Source organism: Lissotriton helveticus, chromosome 6, assembly GCF_964261635.1.
Source record: "Lissotriton helveticus chromosome 6, aLisHel1.1, whole genome shotgun sequence".
Classification (NCBI taxonomy): Eukaryota; Metazoa; Chordata; class Amphibia; order Caudata; family Salamandridae; genus Lissotriton; species Lissotriton helveticus.
This window is the reverse complement of record NC_136067.1, coordinates 419,074,584-419,093,046: the sequence shown is the minus strand read 5'-3', so window position 1 is coordinate 419,093,046 and position 18,463 is coordinate 419,074,584. Positions and strand designations below refer to the sequence as shown.

Below are 18,463 nucleotides of genomic sequence, written 5' to 3'. Positions count from 1 at the left end.
AGGAATTTGACAAAAAAAACACATTTTCCTCACATTTCTGTGGCGTAAAGTTCTGGAATCTGCGTGGATCAACAAATTTCCACCCACCCAGCGTTCCCCCAGGTCTCCCAAAAACAATGGTACCTCACTTGTGTGGGTAGGCATAGTGGCTGCAACATCAAACAGCGCAAAACGCAACGTGGTCGCACCTTAATTTCCCAGTGAAATCTTGCCATTTTTGGACAAAGAGACTACCTTTTGTTTTTGAGCCCTAGCTCTGCCAGCACCTAGGGAAACCTAGCAAACCTATACATTTTTGAAAACTAGACACCCTGGGGAATTCAGGATGGGGTAAGTCGACTGTCTACCACCAGGTTTTGTTACCCAGAATCACTTGCAAAGCTAAAAATTTGACAAACAAAACACATTTTCCTCACATTTCTGTGGTGTAAAGTTCTGGAATCTGCGTGGATCAACAAATTTCCACCCACCCAGCGTTCCCCCAGGTCTCCCAAAAACAATGGTACCTCACTTGTGTCGGTAGGCATAGTGGCTGCAACATGAAACAGCGCAAAATGCAACGTGGTCGCACCTCAATTTCCCAGTGAAATCTTGCCATTTTTGGACAAAGAGACTACCTTTTGTTTTTGAGCCCCAGCTCTGCCATCACCTAGGGAAACCTAGCAAACCTATACATTTTTTAAAACTAGACACCCAGGGAAATTCAGGATAGGGTGACTCGACTGCCTAGCACCAGGATTTGTTACCCAGAATCCCTTGCAAATCTAAGAATTTGACAAAAAAACACATTTTCCTCACATTTCTGTGGTGGAAAGTTCTGGAATCTGCGTGGATTAACACATTTCCACCCACCCAGCGTTCCCCCAGGTCTCTCGAAAAAAATGGTACCTCACTTGCATGGGTAGGCATAGTGGCTGCGACATGAAACAGCGCAAAACGCAACGTGGTCGCACCTCAATTTCCCAGTGAAATCTTGCCATTTTTGGACAAAGAGACTAACTTTTGTTTTTGAGCCCTAGCTCTGCCAGCACCTAGGGAAACCTAGCAAACCTATACATTTTTGAAAACTAGACACCCAGGGAAATTCAGGATAGGGTGACTCGACTGCCTACCACCAGGTTTTGTTACCCAGAATCCCTTGCAAAGCTAGGAATTTGACAAAAGAAACACATTTTCCTCACATTTCTGTGGTGGAAAGTTCTGGAATCTGCGTGGATCAACAAATTTCCACCCACCCAGCATTCCCCAAGGTCTCCCAAAAACAATGGTACCTCACTTGTGTGGGTAGGCATAGTGGCTGCAACATGAAACAGCGCAAGACGCAACATGGTCGCACCTTACTTTCCCAGTGAAATCTTGCCATTTTTGGACAAAGAGACTACCTTTTGTTTTTGAGCCCTAGCTCTGCCAGCACCTAGGGAAACCTAGCAAACCTATACATATTTGAAAACTAGACACCCAGGGAAATTCAGGATAGGGTGACTCGACTGCCTACCACCAGGTTTTGTTACCCAGAATCCCTTGCAAACCTAAGAATTTGACAAAAAAACACATTTTCCTCACATTTCTGTGGTGGAAAGTTCTGGAATCTGCGTGGATCAACACATTTCCACCCACCCAGCGTTCCCCCAGGTCTCTCGAAAAAAATGGTACCTCACTTGCATGGGTAGGCATAGTGGCTGCGACATGAAACAGCGCAAAACGCAACGTGGTCGCACCTCAATTTCCCAGTGAAATCTTGCCATTTTTGGACAAAGAGACTGCCTTTTGTTTTTGAGCCCTAGCTCTGCCAGCACCTAAGGAAACCTAGCAAACCTATACATTTTTGAAAACTAGATACCCTGGGAAATTCAGGATGGGGTGACTCAACTGCCTACCACCAGGTTTTGTTACCCAGAATCCCTTGCAAAGCTAGGAATTTGACCCAAAAAAACACATTTTCCTCACATTTCTGTGGCGTAAAGTTCTGGAATCTGCGTGGATCAACAAATTTCCACCCACCCAGCGTTCCCCCAGGTCTCCCAAAAACAATGGTACCTCACTTGTGTGGGTAGGCATAGTGGCTGCAACATGAAACAGCGCAAGACGCAACATGGTCGCACCTTACTTTCCCAGTGAAATCTTGCCATTTTTGGACAAAGAGACTACCTTTTGTTTTTGAGCCCTAGCTCTGCCAGCACCTAGGGAAACCTAGCACACCTATACATTTTTGAAAACTAGACACCAAGGGGAATTTAGGATGGGGTGACTCGACTGCCTACCACCAGGTTTTGTTACCCAGAATCACTTGCAAAGCTAAGAATTTGACAAAAAAACACATTTTCCTCATATTTCTGTGGTGGAAAGTTCTGGAATCTGCGTCGATCAACAATCTTCCGTGCACCCAGCGTTACCCCAGGTCTCCCCCCAAAAATGGTACCTCACTTGCATGGGTAGGCATAGTGGCTGCGACATGAAACAGCGCAAAATGCAACGTGGTCGCACCTCAATTTCCCAGTGAAATCTTGCCATTTTTGGACAAAGGGACTACCTTTTGTTATTGAGCCCCAGCTCTGCCAGCACCTAGGGAAACCTAGCAAACCTATACATTTTTAAAAACTAGACACGCAGGGGAATTCAGGATGGGGTGACTCGACTGCCTACCACCAGGTTTTTTTACCCAGAATCCCTTGCAAAGCTAAGAATTTGACAAAAAAAACACATTTTCCTCACATTTCTGTGGTGGAAAGTTCTGGAATCTGCATGGATCAACAAATTTCCACCCACCCAGCATTCCCCAAGGTCTCCCCAAAAAAATGGTACCTCATTGCGTGGGTAGGCATAGTGGCTGCGACATGAAACAGCGCAAAACGCAACGTGGTCGCACCTCAATTTCCCATTGAAATCTTGCCATTTTTGGACAAAGAGACTACCTTTTGTTTTTGAGCCCTAGCTCTGCCAGCACCTAGGGAAACCTAGCAAACCTATACATTTTTGAAAACTAGACACCCAGGGAAATTCAGGATAGGGTGACTCGACTGCCTACCACCAGGTTTTGTTACCCAGAATCCCTTGCAAAGCTAGGAATTTGACAAAAAAACACATTTTCCTCACATTTCTGTGGTGGAAAGTTCTGGAGTCTGCGTGGATCAACAAATTTCCACCCACCCAGCATTCCCCCAGGTCTCCCGAAAAAAATGGTACCTCACTTGCGTGGGTAGGCATAGTGGCTGCAACATGAAACAGCGCAAAACGCAACGTGGTTGCACCTCAATTTCCCAGTGAAATCTTGCCATTTTTGGACAAAGAGGCTACCTTTTGTTTTTGAGCCCTAGCTCTGCTAGCACCTAGGGAAACCTAGCAAACCTATACATTTATGAAAACTAGACACCCAGGGGAATTCAGGATGGGGTAACTCGACTGCCTACCACCAGTTTTGTTACCCAGAATCCCTTGCAAAGCTAGGAATTTGAAAAAAAAAACACATTTTCCTCACATTTCTGTGGCGTAAAGTTCTGGAATCTGCGTGGATCAACTAATTTCCACCCACCCAGCGTTCCCCCAGGTCTCCCAAAAACAATGGTACCTCACTTGTGTGGGTAGGCATAGTGGCTGCAACATGAAACAGCGCAAAACGCAACGTGGTCGCACCTTAATTTCCCAGTGAAATCTTGCCATTTTTGGACAAAGAGACTACCTTTTGTTTTTGAGCCCTAGCTCTGCCAGCACCTAGGGAAACCTAGCAAACCTATACATTTTTGAAAACTAGACACCCTGGGGAATTCAGGATGGGGTAAGTCGACTGTCTACCACCAGGTTTTGTTACCCAGAATCACTTGCAAATCTAAAAATTTGACAAACAAAACACATTTTCCTCACATTTCTGTGGTGTAAAGTTCTGGAATCTGCGTGGATCAACAAATTTCCACCCACCCAGGTCTCCCAAAAACAATGGTACCTCACTTGTTTCGGTAGGCATAGTGCCTGCAACATGAAACAGCGCAAAATGCAACGTGGTCGCACCTCAATTTCCCAGTGAAATCTTGCCATTTTTGGACAAAGAGACTACCTTTTGTTTTTGAGCCCCAGCTCTGCCATCACCTAGGGAAACCTAGCAAACCTATACATTTTTTAAAACTAGACACCCAGGGAAATTCAGGATAGGGTGACTCGACTGCCTAGCACCAGGATTTGTTACCCAGAATCCCTTGCAAAGCTAAGAATTTGACAAAAAAACACATTTTCCTCACATTTCTGTGGTGGAAGTTCTGGAATCTGCGTGGATTAACACATTTCCACCCACCCAGCGTTCCCCCAGGTCTCTCGAAAAAAATGGCACCTCACTTGCATGGGTAGGCATAGTGGCTGCGACTTGAAACAGCGCAAAACGCAACGTGGTCGCACCTCAATTTCCCAGTGAAATCTTGCCATTTTTGGACAAAGAGACTACCTTTTGTTTTTGAGCCCTAGCTCTGCCAGCACCTAAGGAAACCTAGCAAACCTATACATTTTTGAAAACTAGATACCCAGGGAAATTCAGGATGGGGTGACTCAACTGCCTACCACCAGGTTTTGTTACCCAGAATCCCTTGCAAAGCTAGGAATTTGACAAAAAAAACACATTTTCCTCACATTTCTGTGGCGTAAAGTTCTGGAATCTGCGTGGATCAACAAATTTCCACCCACCCAGCGTTCCCCCAGGTCTCCCACAAACAATGGTACCTCACTTGTGTGGGTAGGCATAGTGGATGCAACATGAAACAGCGCAAAACGCAACATGGTCGCACCTTAATTTCCCTGTGAAATCTTGCCATTTTTGGACAAAGAGACTACCTTTTGTTTTTGAGCCCTAGCTCTGCCAGCACCTAGGGAAACCTAGCAAACCTATACATTTTTGAAAACTAGACACCCAGGGGAATTCAGGATGGGGTGACTCGACTGCCTACCATCAGGATTTGTTACCCAGAATCACTTGCAAATCTAAGAATTTGACAAAAAAACACGTTTTCCTCATATTTCTGTGGTGGAAAGTTCTGGAATCTGCGTGGATCAACAAACTTCCGTGCACCCAGCGTTACCCCAGGTCTCCCCAAAAAAATGGTACCTCACTTGCGTGGGTAGGCATAGTGGCTGCGACATGAAACAGCGCAAAATGCAACGTGGTCGCACCTCAATTTCCCAGTGAAATCTTGCCATTTTTGGACAAAGGGACTACCTTTTGTTATTGAGCCCCAGCTCTGCCAGCACCTAGGGAAACCTAGCAAACCTATACATTTTTAAAAACTAGACACACAGGGGAATTCAGGATGGGGTGACTCGACTGCCTACCACCAGGTTTTTTTACCCAGAATCCCTTGCAAAGCTAAGAATTTGACAACAAAAACACATTTTCCTCACATTTCTGTGGTGGAAAGTTCTGGAATCTGCATGGATCAACAAATTTCCACCCACCTAGCATTCCCCAAGGTCTCCCCAAAAAAATGGTACCTCATTGCGTGGGTAGGCATAGTGGCTGCGACATGAAACAGCGCAAAACGCAACGTGGTCGCACCTCAATTTCCCAGTGAAATCTTGCCATTTTTGGACAAAGAGACTACCTTTTGTTTTTGAGCCCTAGCTCTGCCAGCACCTAGGGAAACCTAGCAAACCTATACATTTTTGAAAACTAGACACCCAGGGAAATTCAGGATAGGGTGACTCGACTGCCTACCACCAGGTTTTGTTACCCAGAATCCCTTGCAAAGCTAGGAATTTGACAAAAAAAACACATTTTCCTCACATTTCTGTGGTGGAAAGTTCTGGAATCTGCGTGGATCAACAAATTTCCACCCACCCAGCATTCCCCAAGGTCTCCCAAAAACAATGGTACCTCACTTGTGTGGGTAGGCATAGTGGCTGCAACATGAAACAGCGCAAAACGCAACGTGGTCGCACCTTAATTTCCCAGTGAAATCTTGCCATTTTTGGACAAAGAGACTACCTTTTGTTTTTGAGCCCTAGCTCTGCCAGCACCTAGGGAAACCTAGCAAACCTATACATTTTTGAAAACTAGACACCCAGGGAAATTCAGGATAGGGTGACTCGACTGCCTACCACCAGGTTTTGTTACCCAGAATCACTTGCAAATCTAAGAATTTGACAAAAAAACACGTTTTCCTCATATTTCTGTGGTGGAAAGTTCTGGAATCTGCGTGGATCAACAAACTTCCGTGCACCCAGCGTTACCCCAGGTCTCCCCAAAAAAATGGTACCTCACTTGCGTGGGTAGGCATAGTGGCTGCGACATGAAACAGCGCAAAATGCAACGTGGTCGCACCTCAATTTCCCAGTGAAATCTTGCCATTTTTGGACAAAGGGACTACCTTTTGTTATTGAGCCCCAGCTCTGCCAGCACCTAGGGAAACCTAGCAAACCTATACATTTTTAAAAACTAGACACACAGGGGAATTCAGGATGGGGTGACTCGACTGCCTACCACCAGGTTTTTTTACCCAGAATCCCTTGCAAAGCTAAGAATTTGACAAAAAAAACACATTTTCCTCACATTTCTGTGGTGGAAAGTTCTGGAATCTGCATGGATCAACAAATTTCCACCCACCTAGCATTCCCCAAGGTCTCCCCAAAAAAATGGTACCTCATTGCGTGGGTAGGCATAGTGGCTGCGACATGAAACAGCGCAAAACGCAACGTGGTCGCACCTCAATTTCCCAGTGAAATCTTGCCATTTTTGGACAAAGAGACTACCTTTTGTTTTTGAGCCCTAGCTCTGCCAGCACCTAGGGAAACCTAGCAAACCTATACATTTTTGAAAACTAGACACCCAGGGAAATTCAGGATAGGGTGACTCGACTGCCTACCACCAGGTTTTGTTACCCAGAATCCCTTGCAAAGCTAGGAATTTGACAAAAAAAACACATTTTCCTCACATTTCTGTGGTGGAAAGTTCTGGAATCTGCGTGGATCAACAAATTTCCACCCACCCAGCATTCCCCAAGGTCTCCCAAAAACAATGGTACCTCACTTGTGTGGGTAGGCATAGTGGCTGCAACATGAAACAGCGCAAAACGCAACGTGGTCGCACCTTAATTTCCCAGTGAAATCTTGCCATTTTTGGACAAAGAGACTACCTTTTGTTTTTGAGCCCTAGCTCTGCCAGCACCTAGGGAAACCTAGCAAACCTATACATTTTTGAAAACTAGACACCCAGGGAAATTCAGGATAGGGTGACTCGACTGCCTACCACCAGGTTTTGTTACCCAGAATCCCTTGCAAACCTAAGAATTTGACAAAAAAACACATTTTCCTCACATTTCTGTGGTGGAAAGTTCTGGAATCTGCGTGGATCAACACATTTCCACCCACCCAGCGTTCCCCCAGGTCTCTCGAAAAAAATGGTACCTCACTTGCATGGGTAGGCATAGTGGCTGCGACATGAAACAGCGCAAAACGCAACGTGGTCGCACCTCAATTTCCCAGTGAAATCTTGCCATTTTTGGACAAAGAGACTGCCTTTTGTTTTTGAGCCCTAGCTCTGCCAGCACCTAAGGAAACCTAGCAAACCTATACATTTTTGAAAACTAGATACCCTGGGAAATTCAGGATGGGGTGACTCAACTGCCTACCACCAGGTTTTGTTACCCAGAATCCCTTGCAAAGCTAGGAATTTGACCCAAAAAAACACATTTTCCTCACATTTCTGTGGCGTAAAGTTCTGGAATCTGCGTGGATCAACAAATTTCCACCCACCCAGCGTTCCCCCAGGTCTCCCAAAAACAATGGTACCTCACTTGTATGGGTAGGCATAGTGGCTGCAACATGAAACAGCGCAAGACGCAACATGGTCGCACCTTACTTTCCCAGTGAAATCTTGCCATTTTTGGACAAAGAGACTACCTTTTGTTTTTGAGCCCTAGCTCTGCCAGCACCTAGGGAAACCTAGCAAACCTATACATTTTTGAAAACTAGACACCCAGGGGAATTTAGGATGGGGTGACTCGACTGCCTACCACCAGGTTTTGTTACCCAGAATCACTTGCAAAGCTAAGAATTTGACAAAAAAACACATTTTCCTCATATTTCTGTGGTGGAAAGTTCTGGAATCTGCGTCGATCAACAATCTTCCGTGCACCCAGCGTTACCCCAGGTCTCCCCCCAAAAATGGTACCTCACTTGCATGGGTAGGCATAGTGGCTGCGACATGAAACAGCGCAAAATGCAACGTGGTCGCACCTCAATTTCCCAGTGAAATCTTGCCATTTTTGGACAAAGGGACTACCTTTTGTTATTGAGCCCCAGCTCTGCCAGCACCTAGGGAAACCTAGCAAACCTATACATTTTTAAAAACTAGACACGCAGGGGAATTCAGGATGGGGTGACTCGACTGCCTACCACCAGGTTTTTTTACCCAGAATCCCTTGCAAAGCTAAGAATTTGACAAAAAAACCACATTTTCCTCACATTTCTGTGGTGGAAAGTTCTGGAATCTGCATGGATCAACAAATTTCCACCCACCCAGCATTCCCCAAGGTCTCCCCAAAAAAATGGTACCTCATTGCGTGGGTAGGCATAGTGGCTGCGACATGAAACAGCGCAAAACGCAACGTGGTCGCACCTCAATTTCCCATTGAAATCTTGCCATTTTTGGACAAAGAGACTACCTTTTGTTTTTGAGCCCTAGCTCTGCCAGCACCTAGGGAAACCTAGCAAACCTATACATTTTTGAAAACTAGACACCCAGGGAAATTCAGGATAGGGTGACTCGACTGCCTACCACCAGGTTTTGTTACCCAGAATCCCTTGCAAAGCTAGGAATTTGACAAAAAAAACACATTTTCCTCACATTTCTGTGGTGGAAAGTTCTGGAGTCTGCGTGGATCAACAAATTTCCACCCACCCAGCATTCCCCCAGGTCTCCCGAAAAAAATGGTACCTCACTTGCGTGGGTAGGCATAGTGGCTGCAACATGAAACAGCGCAAAACGCAACGTGGTTGCACCTCAATTTCCCAGTGAAATCTTGCCATTTTTGGACAAAGAGGCTACCTTTTGTTTTTGAGCCCTAGCTCTGCTAGCACCTAGGGAAACCTAGCAAACCTATACATTTCTGAAAACTAGACACCCAGGGGAATTCAGGATGGGGTAACTCGACTGCCTACCACCAGTTTTGTTACCCAGAATCCCTTGCAAAGCTAGGAATTTGAAAAAAAAAACACATTTTCCTCACATTTCTGTGGCGTAAAGTTCTGGAATCTGCGTGGATCAACAAATTTCCACCCACCCAGCGTTCCCCCAGGTCTCCCAAAAACAATGGTACCTCACTTGTGTGGGTAGGCATAGTGGCTGCAACATGAAACAGCGCAAAACGCAACGTGGTCGCACCTTAATTTCCCAGTGAAATCTTGCCATTTTTGGACAAAGAGACTACCTTTTGTTTTTGAGCCCTAGCTCTGCCAGCACCTAGGGAAACCTAGCAAACCTATACATTTTTGAAAACTAGACACCCTGGGGAATTCAGGATGGGGTAAGTCGACTGTCTACCACCAGGTTTTGTTACCCAGAATCACTTGCAAATCTAAAAATTTGACAAACAAAACACATTTTCCTCACATTTCTGTGGTGTAAAGTTCTGGAATCTGCGTGGATCAACAAATTTCCACCCACCCAGCGTTCCCCCAGGTCTCCCAAAAACAATGGTACCTCACTTGTGTCGGTAGGCATAGTGGCTGCAACATGAAACAGCGCAAAATGCAACGTGGTCGCACCTCAATTTCCCAGTGAAATCTTGCCATTTTTGGACAAAGAGACTACCTTTTGTTTTTGAGCCCCAGCTCTGCCATCACCTAGGGAAACCTAGCAAACCTATACATTTTTTAAAACTAGACACCCAGGGAAATTCAGGATAGGGTGACTCGACTGCCTAGCACCAGGATTTGTTACCCAGAATCCCTTGCAAAGCTAAGAATTTGACAAAAAAACACATTTTCCTCACATTTCTGTGGTGGAAAGTTCTGGAATCTGCATGGATCAACAAATTTCCACCCACCTAGCATTCCCCAAGGTCTCCCCAAAAAAATGGTACCTCATTGCGTGGGTAGGCATAGTGGCTGCGACATGAAACAGCGCAAAACGCAACGTGGTCGCACCTCAATTTCCCAGTGAAATCTTGCCATTTTTTGGACAAAGAGACTACCTTTTGTTTTTGAGCCCTAGCTCTGCCAGCACCTAGGGAAACCTAGCAAACCTATACATTTTTGAAAACTAGACACCCAGGGAAATTCAGGATAGGGTGACTCGACTGCCTACCACCAGGTTTTGTTACCCAGAATCCCTTGCAAAGCTAGGAATTTGACAAAAAAAACACATTTTCCTCACATTTCTGTGGTGGAAAGTTCTGGAATCTGCGTGGATCAACAAATTTCCACCCACCCAGCATTCCCCAAGGTCTCCCAAAAACAATGGTACCTCACTTGTGTGGGTAGGCATAGTGGCTGCAACATGAAACAGCGCAAAACGCAACGTGGTCGCACCTTAATTTCCCAGTGAAATCTTGCCATTTTTGGACAAAGAGACTACCTTTTGTTTTTGAGCCCTAGCTCTGCCAGCACCTAGGGAAACCTAGCAAACCTATACATTTTTGAAAACTAGACACCCAGGGACATTCAGGATAGGGTGACTCGACTGCCTACCACCAGGTTTTGTTACCCAGAATCACTTGCAAATCTAAGAATTTGACAAAAAAACACGTTTTCCTCATATTTCTGTGGTGGAAAGTTCTGGAATCTGCGTGGATCAACAAACTTCCGTGCACCCAGCGTTACCCCAGGTCTCCCCAAAAAAATGGTACCTCACTTGCGTGGGTAGGCATAGTGGCTGCGACATGAAACAGCGCAAAATGCAACGTGGTCGCACCTCAATTTCCCAGTGAAATCTTGCCATTTTTGGACAAAGGGACTACCTTTTGTTATTGAGCCCCAGCTCTGCCAGCACCTAGGGAAACCTAGCAAACCTATACATTTTTAAAAACTAGACACACAGGGGAATTCAGGATGGGGTGACTCGACTGCCTACCACCAGGTTTTTTTACCCAGAATCCCTTGCAAAGCTAAGAATTTGACAAAAAAAACACATTTTCCTCACATTTCTGTGGTGGAAAGTTCTGGAATCTGCATGGATCAACAAATTTCCACCCACCTAGCATTCCCCAAGGTCTCCCCAAAAAAATGGTACCTCATTGCGTGGGTAGGCATAGTGGCTGCGACATGAAACAGCGCAAAACGCAACGTGGTCGCACCTCAATTTCCCAGTGAAATCTTGCCATTTTTGGACAAAGAGACTACCTTTTGTTTTTGAGCCCTAGCTCTGCCAGCACCTAGGGAAACCTAGCAAACCTATACATTTTTGAAAACTAGACACCCAGGGAAATTCAGGATAGGGTGACTCGACTGCCTACCACCAGGTTTTGTTACCCAGAATCCCTTGCAAAGCTAGGAATTTGACAAAAAAAACACATTTTCCTCACATTTCTGTGGTGGAAAGTTCTGGAATCTGCGTGGATCAACAAATTTCCACCCACCCAGCATTCCCCAAGGTCTCCCAAAAACAATGGTACCTCACTTGTGTGGGTAGGCATAGTGGCTGCAACATGAAACAGCGCAAAACGCAACGTGGTCGCACCTTAATTTCCCAGTGAAATCTTGCCATTTTTGGACAAAGAGACTACCTTTTGTTTTTGAGCCCTAGCTCTGCCAGCACCTAGGGAAACCTAGCAAACCTATACATTTTTGAAAACTAGACACTTAGGGAAATTCAGGATAGGGTGACTCGACTGCCTACCACCAGGTTTTGTTACCCAGAATCCCTTGCAAACCTAAGAATTTGACAAAAAAACACATTTTCCTCACATTTCTGTGGTGGAAAGTTCTGGAATCTGCGTGGATCAACACATTTCCACCCACCCAGCGTTCCCCCAGGTCTCTCGAAAAAAATGGTACCTCACTTGCATGGGTAGGCATAGTGGCTGCGACATGAAACAGCGCAAAACGCAACGTGGTCGCACCTCAATTTCCCAGTGAAATCTTGCCATTTTTGGACAAAGAGACTGCCTTTTGTTTTTGAGCCCTAGCTCTGCCAGCACCTAAGGAAACCTAGCAAACCTATACATTTTTGAAAACTAGATACCCTGGGAAATTCAGGATGGGGTGACTCAACTGCCTACCACCAGGTTTTGTTACCCAGAATCCCTTGCAAAGCTAGGAATTTGACCAAAAAAAACACATTTTCCTCACATTTCTGTGGCGTAAAGTTCTGGAATCTGCGTGGATCAACAAATTTCCACCCACCCAGCGTTCCCCCAGGTCTCCCAAAAACAATGGTACCTCACTTGTGTGGGTAGGCATAGTGGCTGCAACATGAAACAGCGCAAGACGCAACATGGTCGCACCTTACTTTCCCAGTGAAATCTTGCCATTTTTGGACAAAGAGACTACCTTTTGTTTTTGAGCCCTAGCTCTGACAGCACCTAGGGAAACCTAGCAAACCTATACATTTTTGAAAACTAGACACCCAGGGGAATTTAGGATGGGGTGACCCGACTGCCTACCACCAGGTTTTGTTACCCAGAATCACTTGCAAAGCTAAGAATTTGACAAAAAAACACATTTTCCTCATATTTCTGTGGTGGAAAGTTCTGGAATCTGCGTCGATCAACAATCTTCCGTGCACCCAGCGTTACCCCAGGTCTCCCCCCAAAAATGGTACCTCACTTGCATGGGTAGGCATAGTGGCTGCGACATGAAACAGCGCAAAATGCAACGTGGTCGCACCTCAATTTCCCAGTGAAATCTTGCCATTTTTGGACAAAGGGACTACCTTTTGTTATTGAGCCCCAGCTCTGCCAGCACCTAGGGAAACCTAGCAAACCTATACATTTTTAAAAACTAGACACGCAGGGGAATTCAGGATGGGGTGACTCGACTGCCTACCACCAGGTTTTTTTACCCAGAATCCCTTGCAAAGCTAAGAATTTGACAAAAAAAACACATTTTCCTCACATTTCTGTGGTGGAAAATTCTGGAATCTGCATGGATCAACAAATTTCCACCCACCCAGCATTCCCCAAGGTCTCCCCAAAAAAATGGTACCTCATTGCGTGGGTAGGCATAGTGGCTGCAACATGAAACAGCGCAAAACGCAACGTGGTTGCACCTCAATTTCCCAGTGAAATCTTGCCATTTTTGGACAAAGAGGCTACCTTTTGTTTTTGAGCCCTAGCTCTGCCAGCACCTAGGGAAACCTAGCAAACCTATACATTTTTTAAAACTAGACACCCAGGGAAATTCAGGATAGGGTGACTCGACTGCCTAGCACCAGGATTTGTTACCCAGAATCCCTTGCAAAGCTAAGAATTTGACAAAAAAACACATTTTCCTCACATTTCTGTGGTGGAAAGTTCTGGAATCTGCGTGGATTAACACATTTCCACCCACCCAGCGTTCCCCCAGGTCTCTCGAAAAAAATGGCACCTCACTTGCATGGGTAGGCATAGTGGCTGCGACTTGAAACAGCGCAAAACGCAATGTGGTCGCACCTCAATTTCCCAGTGAAATCTTGCCATTTTTGGACAAAGAGACTACCTTTTGTTTTTGAGCCCTAGCTCTGCCAGCACCTAAGGAAACCTAGCAAACCTATACATTTTTGAAAACTAGATACCCAGGGAAATTCAGGATGGGGTGACTCAACTGCCTACCACCAGGTTTTGTTACCCAGAATCCCTTGCAAAGCTAAGAATTTGACAAAAAAACACATTTTCCTCACATTTCTGTGGTGGAAAGTTCTGGAATCTGCGTGGATCAACAAATTTCCACCCACCCAGCATTCCCCCAGGTCTCCCCAAAAAAATGGTACCTCACTTGCGTGGGTAGGCATAGTGGCTGCAACATGAAACAGCGCAAAATGCAACGTGGTCGCACCTCAATTTCCCAGTGAAATCTTGCCATTTTTGGACAAAGGGACTACCTTTTGTTATTGAGCCCCAGTTCTGCCAGCACCTAGGGAAACCTAGCAAACCTATACATTTCTGAAAACTAGACACCCAGGGGAATTCAGGATGGGGTAACTCGACTGCCTACCACCAGGTTTTGTTACCCAGAATCCCTTGCAAAGCTAGGAATTTGACAAAAAAACACATTTTCCTCACATTTCTGTGGCGTAAAGTTCTGGAATCTGCGTGGATCAACAAATTTCCACCCACCCAGCGTTCCCCCAGGTCTCCCCAAAAAAATGGTACCTCACTTGCGTGGGTAGGCATAGTGGCTGCAACATGAAACAGCGCAAAATGCAACGTGGTTGCACCTCAATTTCCCAGTGAAATCTTGCCATTTTTGGACAAAGAGGCTACCTTTTGTTTTTGAGCCCTAGCTCTGCCAGCACCTAGGGAAACCTAGCAAACCTATACATTTCTGAAAACTAGACACCCAGGGGAATTCAGGATGGGGTAACTCGACTGCCTACCACCAGGTTTTGTTACCCTGAATCCCTTGCAAAGCTAGGAATTTGACAAAAAAACACATTTTCCTCACATTTCTGTGGCGTAAAGTTCTGGAATCTGCGTGGATCAACAAATTTCCACCCACCCAGCGTTCCCCCAGGTCTCCCCAAAAAAATGGTACCTCACTTGCGTGGGTAGGCATAGTGGCTGCAACATGAAACAGCGCAAAATGCAACGTGGTTGCACCTCAATTTCCCAGTGAAATCTTGCCATTTTTGGACAAAGAGGCTACCTTTTGTTTTTGAGCCCTAGCTCTGCCAGCACCTAGGGAAACCTAGCAAACCTATACATTTCTGAAAACTAGACACCCAGGGGAATTCAGGATGGGGTAACTCGACTGCCTACCACCAGGTTTTGTTACCCAGAATCCCTTGCAAAGCTAGGAATTTGACAAAAAAACACATTTTCCTCACATTTCTGTGGCGTAAAGTTCTGGAATCTGCGTGGATCAACAAATTTCCACCCACCCAGCGTTCCCCCAGGTCTCCCACAAACAATGGTACCTCACTTGTGTGGGTAGGCATAGTGGCTGCAACATGAAACAGCGCAAAATGCAACGTGGTCGCACCTCAATTTCCCGGTGAAATCTTGCCATTTTTGGACAAAGGGACTACCTTTTGTTATTGAGCCCCAGTTCTGCCAGCACCTAGGGAAACCTAGCAAACCTATACATTTCTGAAAACTAGACACCCAGGGGAATTCAGGATGGGGTAACTCGACTGCCTACCACCAGGTTTTGTTACCCAGAATCCCTTGCAAAGCTAGGAATTTGACAAAAAAACACATTTTCCTCACATTTCTGTGGCGTAAAGTTCTGGAATCTGCGTGGATCAACAAATTTCCACCCACCCAGTGTTCCCCCAGGTCTCCCCAAAAAAATGGTACCTCACTTGCGTGGGTAGGCATAGTGGCTGCAACATGAAACAGCGCAAAATGCAACGTGGTTGCACCTCAATTTCCCAGTGAAATCTTGCCATTTTTGGACAAAGAGGCTACCTTTTGTTTTTGAGCCCTAGCTCTGCCAGCACCTAGGGAAACCTAGCAAACCTATACATTTCTGAAAACTAGACACCCAGGGGAATTCAGGATGGGGTAACTCGACTGCCTACCACCAGGTTTTGTTACCCAGAATCCCTTGCAAAGCTAGGAATTTGACAAAAAAACACATTTTCCTCACATTTCTGTGGCGTAAAGTTCTGGAATCTGCGTGGATCAACAAATTTCCACCCACCCAGCGTTCCCCCAGGTCTCCCACAAACAATGGTACCTCACTTGTGTGGGTAGGCATAGTGGCTGCAACATGAAACAGCGCAAAATGCAACATGGTCGCACCTTAATTTCCCTGTGAAATCTTGCCATTTTTGGACAAAGAGACTACCTTTTGTTTTTGAGCCCTAGCTCTACCAGCACCTAGGGAAACCTAGCAAACCTATACATTTTTGAAAACTAGACACCCAGGGGAATTTAGGATGGGGTGACTCGACTGCCTACCACCAGGTTTTGTTACCCAGAATCACTTGCAAAGCTAAGAATTTGACAAAAAAACACGTTTTCCTCATATTTCTGTGGTGGAAAGTTCTGGAATCTGCGTGGATCAACAAACTTCCGTGCACCCAGCGTTACCCCAGGTCTCCCCCAAAAAATGGTACCTCACTTGCGTGGGTAGGCATAGTGGCTGCGACATGAAACAGCGCAAAATGCAACGTGGTCGCACCTCAATTTCCCAGTGAAATCTTGCCATTTTTGGACAAAGGGACTACCTTTTGTTATTGAGCCCCAGCTCTGCCAGCACCTAGGGAAACCTAGCAAACCTATACATTTTTAAAAACTAGACACACAGGGGAATTCAGGATGGGGTGACTCGACTGCCTACCACCAGGTTTTGTTACCCAGAATCCCTTGCAAAGCTAGGAATTTGACAAAAAAACAAATTTTCCTCACATTTCTGTGGCGTAAAGTTCTGGAATCTGCGTGGATCAACAAATTTCCACCCACCCAGCGTTCCCCCAGGTCTTCCACAAACAATGGTACCTCACTTGTGTGGGTAGGCATAGTGGCTGCAACATGAAACAGCGCAAAACGCAACATGGTCGCACCTTAATTTCCCTGTGAAATCTTGCCATTTTTGGACAAAGAGACTACCTTTTGTTTTTGAGCCCTAGCTCTACCAGCACCTAGGGAAACCTAGCAAACCTATACATTTTTGAAAACTAGACACCCAGGGGAATTTAGGATGGGGTGACTCGACTGCCTACCACCAGGTTTTGTTACCCAGAATCACTTGCAAAGCTAAGAATTTGACAAAAAAACACGTTTTCCTCATATTTCTGTGGTGGAAAGTTCTGGAATCTGCGTGGATCAACAAATTTCCACCCACCCAGCATTCCCCCAGGTCTCCCCAAAAAAATGGTACCTCACTTGCGTGGGTAGGCATAGTGGCTGCAACATGAAACAGCGCAAAATGCAACGTGGTCGCACCTCAATTTCCCAGTGAAATCTTGCCATTTTTGGACAAAGGGACTACCTTTTGTTATTGAGCCCCAGTTCTGCCAGCACCTAGGGAAACCTAGCAAACCTATACATTTCTGAAAACTAGGCACCCAGGGGAATTCAGGATGGGGTAACTCGACTGCCTACCACCAGGTTTTGTTACCCAGAATCCCTTGCAAAGCTAGGAATTTGACAAAAAAACACATTTTCCTCACATTTCTGTGGCGTAAAGTTCTGGAATCTGCGTGGATCAACAAATTTCCACCCACCCAGCGTTCCCCCAGGTCTCCCCAAAAAAATGGTACCTCACTTGCGTGGGTAGGCATAGTGGCTGCAACATGAAACAGCGCAAAATGCAACGTGGTTGCACCTCAATTTCCCAGTGAAATCTTGCCATTTTTGGACAAAGAGGCAACCTTTTGTTTTTGAGCCCTAGCTCTGCCAGCACCTAAGGAAACCTAGCAAACCTATACATTTCTGAAAACTAGACACCCAGGGGAATTCAGGATGGGGTAACTCGACTGCCTACCACCAGGTTTTGTTACCCAGAATCCCTTGCAAAGCTAGGAATTTGACAAAAAAACACATTTTCCTCACATTTCTGTGGCGTAAAGTTCTGGAATCTGCGTGGATCAACAAATTTCCACCCACCCAGCGTTCCCCCAGGTCTCCCACAAACAATGGTACCTCACTTGTGTGGGTAGGCATAGTGGCTGCAACATGAAACAGCGCAAAATGCAACGTGGTCGCACCTCAATTTCCCAGTGAAATCTTGCCATTTTTGGACAAAGGGACTACCTTTTGTTATTGAGCCCCAGCTCTGCCAGCACCTAGGGAAACCTAGCAAACCTATACATTTTTAAAAACTAGACACACAGGGGAATTCAGGATGGGGTGACTCGACTGCCTACCACCAGGTTTTTTTACCCAGAATCCCTTGCAAAGCTAAGAATTTGACAGAAAAAAACACATTTTCCTCACATTTCTGTGGTGGAAAGTTCTGGAATCTGCATGGATCAACATATTTCCACCCACCTAGCATTCCCCAAGGTCTCCCCAAAAAAATGGTACCTCATTGCGTGGGTAGGCATAGTGGCTGCGACATGAAACAGCGCAAAACGCAACGTGGTCGCACCTCAATTTCCCATTGAAATCTTGCCATTTTTGGACAAAGAGACTACCTTTTGTTTTTGAGCCCTAGCTCTGCCAGCACCTAGGGAAACCTAGCAAACCTATACATTTTTGAAAACTAGACACCCAGGGAAATTCAGGATAGGGTGACTCGACTGCCTACCACCAGGTTTTGTTACCCAGAATCCCTTGCAAAGCTGGGAATTTGACAAAAAAAACACATTTTCCTCACATTTCTGTGGTGGAAAGTTCTGGAATCTGCGTGGATCAACAAATTTCCACCCACCCAGCATTCCCCAAGGTCTCCCAAAAACAATGGT

At 45.7% G+C, this 18,463-nt stretch overlaps 1 protein-coding gene across 11 annotated transcripts in view; it reads left to right on the top strand.

Moving 5' to 3' along the window:
* DCDC2C (doublecortin domain containing 2C) overlaps positions 1–18,463 on the top strand; it is a 5,988,712-nt gene that overhangs the window by 4,237,469 nt on the left and 1,732,780 nt on the right. The window lies entirely within an intron of this gene.